Raw genomic sequence first — 11,078 nt, 5'->3', positions numbered from 1 at the left:
TTGAGATGTCTGTAGCTCCAAGAAGGGTGTTAGAGGGGGGGGGTCTGAGGGTTGGCAAAAAGTGCTGCATTTTAGGTTGGGCCCGAAACCCCCCCTCCCGTTTTCGTCTCATTCAAGGGTTACATTCTCGCCTCCTCTCCACTCAAGCCATTCTTGCTCATCAGTCCGGAGGAGAGACTCCTGAGTTTCACCTCCACCCTGAACTACCAAGAACGGAGGGACAAAAAACACTTTCAATCTAACTGCGAGGACCAAGGGAGAGGTATTCGGAGGTAAAGCGATATTTTTTTTGCCCGCGTACGGTTAGTTGAGTAGGACGAAGGGACTGGGTGATGAATAGATAAACCGCTTAACTCGCCCAAGTGAGAATATCTTGTGCCTCCTTTCGGGATTTCTTAAATTTCATGTTATCCATCTTTTTACCTTAGAAAGAAAAGCTTTTAAATGAGAGATGCATTAAGGAACATTTTATGAATTCAGAGGAGATCTCATTCAATTTGGACATGCATTTATTTTATTTTGAGGGCACTCTAAAATTTGGACCAAAGGTCTCTAAATATTAGCATGTAATATATCGTTGCAGAAGTTCGTCTGACTCCTATTTCAATTTAAATTGCGGATGTATTCATTTTCATATTTTTCACTCTCAGAGATATCTCAACTAAAAGCACATGAGAGTGGACAGAACTGACAGATAAGTACTTCATTTTTGCAATATATCCCATTTAACTTAAAATCAAATTATTTTACTGCATTCCTAAATTTCTTATACTTACAGTAAAATATTGTTAAAGGAAATATAGGTAATTTGGCTATGGTCAAGCTCCATGACTCTAAAATTGTCATTATATCGCAATCTTGGAATACAGCAACTTTTTGTTGGTGACGTTGCAGTATCCACGTCGTGTTACAGCCTAACTTTATGCGTGGAAATTAATTTTATAAAACATTGTAAAAACTTCTATCTCTTAAATTATTATTTCTTAACTTATGAATACCTATGTGTGGTAGTATATGTAGTCATTCCAAATAAAATTGTTTTATACATTGACGATAACTATTTCATTGAAAGATTAGGAATGGGGCATCAAGCCTAAGTATTGGAGCTGATTACTTCGCAGGCACCGTTGATGCATGATTAATGTTCTTGGGCGTAAAAATGATGGAAAATAAGATTTTTCAGATGTTGCTGCCCGTTATTTGGTGCCTCTAAAGTTTTCTGCTGAGCTCTATGGGCGCCATGCTACCTCTCGGGGAAAAACGTTGAACGAATAAGAGAAATTTTAGCATTTTTTGCTTGGAGGTTACCTACGTAAGTGATGGAGACATCTGTGAATGAGGGATGTATTAAAGTTCTCATTTTTTATGACTTTTCCATTTAAGGAAGGATTTCATTTCAATTTTTATAGATTCAATTCAAGAAAAGTCACTTTATTCCTAACTGAAAAGCTGTAAATATTAGTATTTAAGAACCTGAGTTAGGCGCTCTTTACGAATAATTATTTATGATAAATCGGGAGTATCATTTTCATTACATCTACATCACTTTTGTCGGAGATAGTAGTAAAAGACATACTCTTTGAAGTGCAAATTTAATCTTTGACCAATAATTATTTCATTTAACCGTATGTACTTGCACGCATAATACTGTAGCAGGTAGTGGTAATGTTTTATTTATTTCACTTTTTGCCTTTTTATTCATAAGAATTCCCTGGGAACCAAGATCTTCGTAGTAACTGTGCTAAAAATTTTTATTAAAAGCTAGAATATTTAATCCAAAACTTTAAATAATGCGCGAGATGTCAATGCATAAAAAATGGGCATGCACAAAATACATTATATTTATTACTTCCGTTATAACTAGAGTCAAATATCTCGTCCTAACGCAAAAGCACTCTCACAGCGAGGATAGAGATTGAAAGTAAAAGTTAGAACATAATATTTATATGAGTTAATTATCCTTAAAAGCGTCAAATTCATAGTTGATAATTCATCATATTTAAAAAAAATATTTATCTCAAGGCATTTTCCAGAGCATAATGAGATTTCTCATTATCTAATCTAATAAAAATATAGGCAATGATTCACTAACTGTATCTACTAGCCAATATTCTTTGCATACTCCTATTCTTGCAGGGAAAGAAACAAGGAAAAAATTGAAGACCAATGGCGAAACTTGCTCATCGCTCCCTTAGGGAAATGAAGAACCTATGACTTCCATCACTTGTCATATTTAATTCTTGTGAGACGCTCTACCCTAAGTGGATATTGTTATAAACAGCCGATGAATTTGTAACTATAAGTTTTATTATAAGAAGGATAGATAGGCCTAGTTATTTGTTGTGCCATTTTGTGAGCATCATTTTTTAAAAATAAAGTTTCCAAAATACCCACTTAACCTTCGTCATCAAACAAGCTGAGAGCCATTAAAAAATTATACACTTTATGTTCAATTCTTGCGAAAAGAACTGCTCAAAATGGGTATCCTTATGAACCATGTAGCGCAGTACTAACTATAAATTTTATATGCTGAAGGGTAGATTTACAGGCTACTATTTACTGGACGTGTCATTTTTTTGAGTAAAATTTGTTTTATAAAGTTTGGAAAATACTCAGTTTACCTACGTCATTAACCAAGCTGAGGGCCATCCAAAAAGTTCTCAATTCTAAAAAAAATATGAGGGTAGAACTGGAGGAGAGGTGGCAACAAAAGGCTGGGTGGAATACGCACCAAACGAGCTGGGAAGAAACTTACAAGGGAGAAATAGTGTAGGTGGTAAGATGGAACGCGTTGGGAGGGTTGGGGGAGCTTGACGAAGAGCCGAAGGAACAGCAAATGATTGAAAAAAGAGATCCTTTTCTGGAACGGAGGAATGCTTTTTTTTGGAGAAAAAGATTCTCGCTGGAGAAGAATAGGGGCTGCAATTAAAGGGGTTCTCCTTGTTGGTAGTATTCAGTCGACCCTCTCTCACCTGCTTCGCCCGGCAACCGCAAGAGGCCTCTCGGGATAGAAAGGGAAGGGAGGGGAGAACTGGCACGTGGCTAGACTGTCTAAAACGTCGCGTTCCGGCGAGATGTAATGTAGTAGGGGGGAAAACCGATCCATGTTTCTTCACTTTTATTTTAAGGCTCTTACATTCCTTATCCTTAAGCGTAAAAGCATTCTCACAAGGAGAATGGAGATTAAAAATATTTATTAAAAAAAAGTCTCTAAAGCTACAGTCTCCTACGTAACTCTGAGGAAGGTGGTAATACGCCACCGAAAATTTAGTATTTACTGTGAGTGTTTCTTGCCTTTTTTTTGTGTGTACTGTGATTCTGCCCAACCTGGTTTTTTATGTTATTTAAAAAAATATATATAAAAACTTGTTGAAAGCTAAAAATTCAATAAATTTGTATATATTTCCAGAAATGGTTAAAATGAATATTATAACTTAAAAGTCAATATCTTAGCCTATAATACTGTGATTTGATCATTCGTAGCGAATTCTCTGCATATTATTCGCAGAAAAATTGTACAGGATATGGGTACTGCTAGAAAAATGAAATTAATTACTGGTTTGCACAATTTTGTTATGTATAAATGCGTTTTGAACAACTTCTTACTTAGCTCTGGAAGATGTTTTCCTCCTGATGATAAATCTTTTGTAATTAATTGACAGCTGAGTGCCGAGTGTCCCAAAAGAACACCGCTCTAGGATAGGCACGAAAAAACTGCCAGTTTTTAAAAAAATTTAGACGACTTTTCATCTTCATTAGATTGCAATTTTTCATTTTTCACGTCAACCGTTGAAATATGAAAGAGATATTTATTTTCCAGGTTATAAAAAGGTGGTTATCCAGGATAAAGTGAAAAGCCTACTTAAAAGAGCAATACCGAATCACTTAATTCATGGACTCTTTCACTTCTTCTCAGTCTCTCCCACTGGCATTGACACGTTCTCGTAAAAACCCCTATCTTTCGACCTTTTCCTAATGGTCCTATGGAAACCCATCTTCAATCGCATGAATTTTTCCGTCTCCGTTATCAAATTATGAGTGGTGCTTTGCGAGCTGCGAGGAGGATTGGGCCAGGTTTCACTAAAGGACTCAGTCGGGGGACGCATCCTGAGGGTGGTTATGAAAATGAGGCAGAGAAAGCCACTGAGGGGGCAGGCAGGAGTGGGAGTCTGCACTGAGCTACTAAGGTTGGGTTTCATGGGATCCTCTTCATCTTGGATCGTGTCGTCTGGAAGTTCCAGGGATTGGAAGGGGGAACGATGCGAGAAATAAGAGTAAGATAGCCTCAATTTGGGAAAGAGTGAGCTTCAGAAGACGCATACTCTAACTTGGCTCTCTGTCGTGCGGATATTTCCAACTAATTCTTGTGGGGTTATGATTCAAAATGTTACATGAGAAACTAAGTGGAGCGTTCTATAGATTTCAATAAAATAACTTATTAAAGAAAAGCGAAGAGCATACTCCATAGTCTGTGATTCATCCGCTTTAAAAGAGTACACAAAGACATTGTATTCATTATTTTCTAAAACTTACTTATAAAAATCATAATGTTTTACATGAGCTGTAACATCAATGGTTGCCTAAGCAAGCAATATTATTGACTACATCTTGGTATGAAATGTGCTGCAAAGATAAAGTGATATAAAATTTTAAGTACCGCTTCTATCAAGAAAATTTAAAATGGAGATACGCGTGGGGGTGCGAATTCCATATAAAAGGTTAAAATATAAGAATTTTCACCCTTGTGGGTTGTATTTGAAATTTAACGCACAAAAAGTAACATTTTTTCCGTGACTCAAATAAAGATCTTCATGCAGCCAATTCCCTTGCTGGTTGCGGCACCCATGGCAAATTTGAGGATAGAATTACTAAAAAATTTCACATTGTGGCACAGAAAAGAAAGTAGATTACCAAGTAACTAAAGGGTAGGCGAATCCGATTTTCTGGTCATAAAGGGTCGCCGTACTAAATAACGTAAACTTTGAATCATAAAAGTGCTAAATTATGAATTGTTTTGAAATGAATACCGTAATTGCAGTCAAACACGTTAGTAGGATGATATTAGCGATTCAATCAGCTCAGAATGATAGAAAAGTATAAATTTAAAAATATAAGCACTGAATTCTCCAAGTTTATGCACCATTACCATTACTTACATCAATCGATGTCATTTTATGGAAGCGATAACCTTCTTTAAAAAATTGCATAAAGCATTTGTTTTGCATTGATGAGTCACTTTGGAAATTCCTTCTCCTGCTCAACCGGTCAGTTTTGGAGGCACATTGCTCGTTTTAAACTTTATTATATTCTTGTAATTTTTAAGAAATTGTTCCTAGTCAACAGTTACTTGAATTTTATAAAATAAATATGGCTGGATGTAGTGATTGCAACCTCTCAAAATTTTCTCAAAACTTTAGTTAATAACAAAACAAAGACATTAATTTTTAATCCTATTAGTGCTCTAGGGCCTCCAAAGGTGTTTCATGTGTAAGTAAAAGTTATGTCAATGACATTTTGTTGTTATCATTTCCAATCTCCTTCCTTTAGTGAGTATAAGAGATTTGTTGAGAATAGCCTTTGTCCCTTTCTTCCATTTTTCTTCACTTTTTCCCCCGATGATTCCTTTCGTCAATGGGTCGATTAAGACGGCATTGAGCCACGTCTGCTATCAACCAAACTAACAAGCATGGTGGAAAAAATGCTTTACCACTGGTCGTCTCGCAAAAATATCCGCAATATATAGCGAAACGATAGAAAAAATGAATAAAATATTCACAACTTTCACGGCTTTTAGTCTGATTGGTTGGCTACAGAAGCGTGAAATCTGCTGAAACGTTGGGGAGAGGTTTAATTGTTGAGTGCGTCACTTTTTCACTGTAGGTTTTCATCATTTATGCCTCACATTTTACGTTTGCATTTAGTGAAAGAAAGATCATGGAGAGAATATTTCAGGGGTGGAATTATTTTCTTTCGTGGAGCAATAAAGCTCTTGCGATGAACGTAAGCGAAATTTTTACCCCTGCTTTGCATTCTCTGATTAAAAATATTGATTTGTAAATGATTGAATTTGATATTTAAGATAGCAAGATAAATCAATTGCGATGGCCGACTGGTTGGTATTATTTTTACTTGCAATTAGCCCTTTTACCACCGATCTCACATTTTTTATTATTTCGGGTCGGCTTACGCCTAGCCCTCCTCATTGTATCTATTTCCCCTGCAACTTTACCACCCATTCCGCGATCACCCAACACCATTCCCTTTATCACGGCATTAAGCTCATCCTCACCATCTTTTGTGTAGTCTACTTACACGTTTTCTGTGCGTTGTGTACGACTTCATTCGATGTACGTAAATAAACCGTTTGAGTACTTAAAAATCGGCAATGAGACAAAAAAAGGTATGTGCTCATTCACCCATATGATATTTTCGTGATTATTCTGGTTAACAGCTGTGCGTAATAGCCTTATTTGCACCAATTAGATCATAGAACTCAACTCATAGCTTTAAATTCTATGGCCAAAAGTTGTGTTGATTTTTCCAGCAAATCGGAACGAACCCTCACTTACCAATATTCAGGATTGTGAGAACAGTTATTTTAAACTGGTCTATAATAAGTGATATTATTGGTATTTATGGGAAAATACATGATCCTTAACTGATTTACTGTATGGTTCCTCATGTTTGATGATTTTTCAATAGAACATAAGTCATAGAAAACTGTTCTAGTTTCACCAATCTATTTTATTTGAGTTCGCCCCCGTGCTTTTAGTTCGTTATAAATACCGATAAGTGCCGTAAATTCAATAATATATGGGATTCGACTGTACTAACTAATACTGTTCTCTGAAGGAAAATATATGCATAGTTCATTTTTCCTCGCAATGTCTTAATTTTCCGACAAGTGAGCGACAGGAGTAGCCCACCTTTTGCAAGACCCTGTGATTGAGATTTACGCGGAAAACATATTTCAGTAGTTAAAAACTTCACTTAAAACTTTTAATGTAATTATTTGCAAAATATTTGAAACTCCATGAAAGAATACAGGAGTGATTCACTGCCATTTACACAATTTTAATTAATAAGGCTATTTGGACCATATACAATTTCTAACGTCATTTACAGAAAAACCTAACGCCTATTGACTGCCAATCATTTAATCATGCGTGATTCTATCATACATGGGTAGTAAAAAATAAAACTTTGAAAGGTTCACTATTATTTTAATATGGGCACGACCCGGGTTTCGTAACGTGATTACATCTTCAGGTGATTATAGGCTTATGTTTTGTCTGGTGTCTTTTCTAACCTAGTGGTGACCTCTATGCTATCTGCAAAACACTTCCACTGACTCTGCTAATACGAGGGTCAGTCAAAAAGTAATGCCTCCCATTTTTTTTCTACTTAAAAAAATTAAGTTAAGTGAAAAATTTGAATTTGGCGCCATTCCTCAAACCTTCTTCTGCAATCCACTGCAGTAGTAACTTTCTGTGTCAACAGGTGGCAGCACAGCAGAAGTTTGTAAGATGGCCGACATCGATGTTCGTTTGAGACAGCGTTGTGTGATTGAATTCTTGAATGCAGAAGGTGAAACGCCCATACGCATTCATGAAAGACTGAAGAAGGTGTATGGTGTTGTGACAGTGGATGTCAGCACTGTTAGACGATGGGTTCGTCGTTGTAAGGAAGCTGAAGGGCAAACACCGTTGACTGACGAAAAGCGGAGCGGCAGGCCGGTGAGTGCAGTGACTCCACACAACATTCAGCAAGTTGATGACATCATTCGTGGTGACCGTCGGGTGACTGCAGATGAAGTGTGTCGCATTATTTCTCTCAGTAAAGGCAGTGTGATCACGATTATTAAACAATTGGGGTACTCAAAAGTTTGTGCACGGTGGGTTCCAAGAATGTTAACCGATCAGAATAAAGAGGCAAGGAAAACAATAGCCTCCCAACACTTGCAGCGCTTCCGTTTGGAGGGAGATGAGTTTCTGAAAAAAATTGTGACCGGGGACGAAACATGGGTGCATTTTTTTGAACCCGAATCAAAGAGGCAGTCAATGGAGTGGCATCACACAAGCTCGCCGAGGAAGAAAAAATTCAAAACTGTGCGATCGGCAGGGAAAGTTATGGCAACAGTTTTCTGGGATACAGAGGGTGTGATTCTGGTTGATTTTTTGGAGCAGGGATGCACAATAAATTCTGTTCAATACGTCACAACCCTCAAAAAACTTAAAGCACGTCTTCAGCGAGTTCGCCCAACAAAATCAATGGCAGATGTTTTTCTTTTGCATGACAATGCAAGACCACACACCAGTCGTCACACCTCTGACGAGATTGTCAAAATTGGATGGGAAGTTTTGCCTCATCCCCCATACAGCCCTGACCTGGCACCATCAGACTTCCATCTGTTCGGGCCACTAAAAGAAGCTCATCGTGGGATTCATTTTGAAGATGAGGAGGCCGTCAAAACATCCGTGCGTCAATGGCTTAGCAAGCAGAGCTGTGATTTTTACCGTGCTGGGATACATGCCCTTGTTCAAAGATGGACCAAAACTGTAGAGATGGGCGGAGATTACATTGAAAAATGACAAAATGATCCTCAATGTTGTGGTTTTCAACCTATGTAATTGCATTTAAATTTCCTGACAATTAAACATAGAAAAAAAATAGGAGGCATTACTTTTTGACTGACCCTCGTACTTACTACACTGTTAAACTTTTGTGTCTGGAGAAGCCCCTCGATGACTCGTTCCTAATTTCATAACTTAATGCAAAAACAGGTAGGTGGGCCACGGTAACTTCTTTAGGAGGCCTGTCAAAGAAACCTGTCTTTTCTATATTCTCACGACGATGAAGATGGTGGAGATAGTTACAATGAAAAGTTTATAATCTCCAACGGGTTGGGGTGGAGGGTTGGAAGTGGATGAGGGAGTATAGAATGCCTCTAGGAGAATGGACGCTGAAATACGATTAGAGAAAATGAAAGCCCACTCTCCTTTTTTGCATATTCTATCTGTTTGAAAATGCAAGGCCCTTTCTCCAAAGAAGAATTCATTCTTTCCACTTCATTTGCAATTTCTTCCCAGAGAAAGTCCGTAAACTGAGCTGCTGGCTTTGAAGAGGGGATGATTAAGGTCCAGGCGGGGAAGGTGATCGGAGATAATTTGGGAAGGTTGAATGAATTATTTACTTTTTTAACAGATTTTTATCCGGATTTAGGTTACGAAGCTTCCATTTTCCTAAGCATTGGCTATTTTTTCTTTATTTTACCTCACTATATAGTCTGTGTAACTGAGACAAAAATGTTCTCCTACCGTTTTTTTATAACAATATAGGTACAAAATTTCACCATCAACAAGGTGAATACGAATAAATATGCTTAAGTATAGAATAAAATAACTTCATCAAATAAGAAATATAGTGATAGGAACACGTGACAGAATACGAACGAGGAAAAAGGTGCTATGGTAGATGGAAAAAGCCGGAAATCAGAGGGTTAAAAATTCGACCTGACTGGGACTGGCAACCTGTATCTCTCGATTGCCGGTCCAATTATCTACTATTTGAACTTCCAAGATACCTAGATTCACAATAATTTCGTCTGGGATTTATAAAGAGAAAATTCCTTTCGCTTTGGCTCACAAGAGTAACTAATAGAGAGCACAGGGGCAGTTCACCACTCACCAAAGACTAGAAAAGGACACAAAAATGAAGGGAAAGATACACACTCACACTGTAGCTGGAAAGAGACGAGGACATGCATAAATATATCCTGTAACACTGAGAAATACACTAATATTAGACCCATTTTTCCTCGAATTCAGTACTAAAATTAGGTTTGCCTCAGAATAAAAGCAGATATTCATCCTTATCTGACATACATTGAAAACATTAAGACCTTGCTAGCAAATAACGAAATTGAAAATCTTAGTAGTCTGCTGAGACGCGATTTTGTCGAGGTAATGATCGATGTAGTGAGTCATTTCTTAACTCTTTCTCAATCTGGTCATTTTTATTGTATGGATCAGCAACGATTCCATCCATTATTAACCAAAATATGTATCTATATAGAATGTAAACTATTTTTAAATCAATATGATGCATTATTTCCAAATCACCGTAGCTTGAGTCGTAAATACCGATGATTTCTTGTTCTCATTCATAAAATTTACGAACTTTCTTTGAACCATAGATTGCGCTTATCCGAAAAATAATGAATCGTGAAGAATACGGATTAACACAAAGATATACGGGGCATGCCCCCTGATCTTCAATGCTCTAACTTTCTTGAGTCAAATAGCTAAAAAAATACGAATTTCCAGCCCCGCGTATTCTACAGTGACGCGGTTTTGATCCGCTCCTAAGTCCCGACCGCGGTTAAGAGCTAGGAGCGAGGAGAGAGCAGTATGGATTAAAAGGGCTATATATCCAAGACGCCCCCCACAGTCTAACGAATGGCAAGAGTGCTGAGTGGGGAGGGGATGTTGAAAACATAGTCAGAAGGAAGAATGTTGGGTAAACAAGGGAGAGGAAGGTAGAGAATAGGATTTTTAGGTAGAATGCATGAGAGGGGGCCTTATTGTGGATTGAAGAGGGAATTCCATGAAGGTAATGTAGACCAGAATACTTTATAAATACTCCTCGCAAACCTACAGTAATCGGTAGAATACTTAAACAAATGAAAATAGTAAATCGTCGAAAGGAAGCCATATCCATTATTTAGATATGCTAACATATTCTAGTTTAAAAGTGGTTGGTTGATATACATTATGATAGAGTGCATTGCTTCATTTATGAAAAAATAGCTGCATAATTTAAAAGTCAAATGGATATTTCAAAGTTTTTATAGATGCTTGCCCAGCGTTATCGGATAACTCTTAATATGCGTTTGTTAAAGCTACTGAGGCAGGCGAGATTGAGACATCCTGATAAATGGATTAGAGTGATAACCATTTCCACAATTTTATTTAACTCTTCTCCCTCTCAATATTAATAGACACATATTGTGACTGCTAATTTCCGGGTTCTCCAGCCGCGTCTGTCGTTTATGGTTGACAACAGTTCCGGAAGCCATC

This window comes from Ischnura elegans, chromosome 2 (assembly GCF_921293095.1).
Source record: "Ischnura elegans chromosome 2, ioIscEleg1.1, whole genome shotgun sequence".
In the NCBI taxonomy this organism is placed as follows: Eukaryota; Metazoa; Arthropoda; class Insecta; order Odonata; family Coenagrionidae; genus Ischnura; species Ischnura elegans.
Note: the sequence above shows the minus strand (reverse complement) of the source record.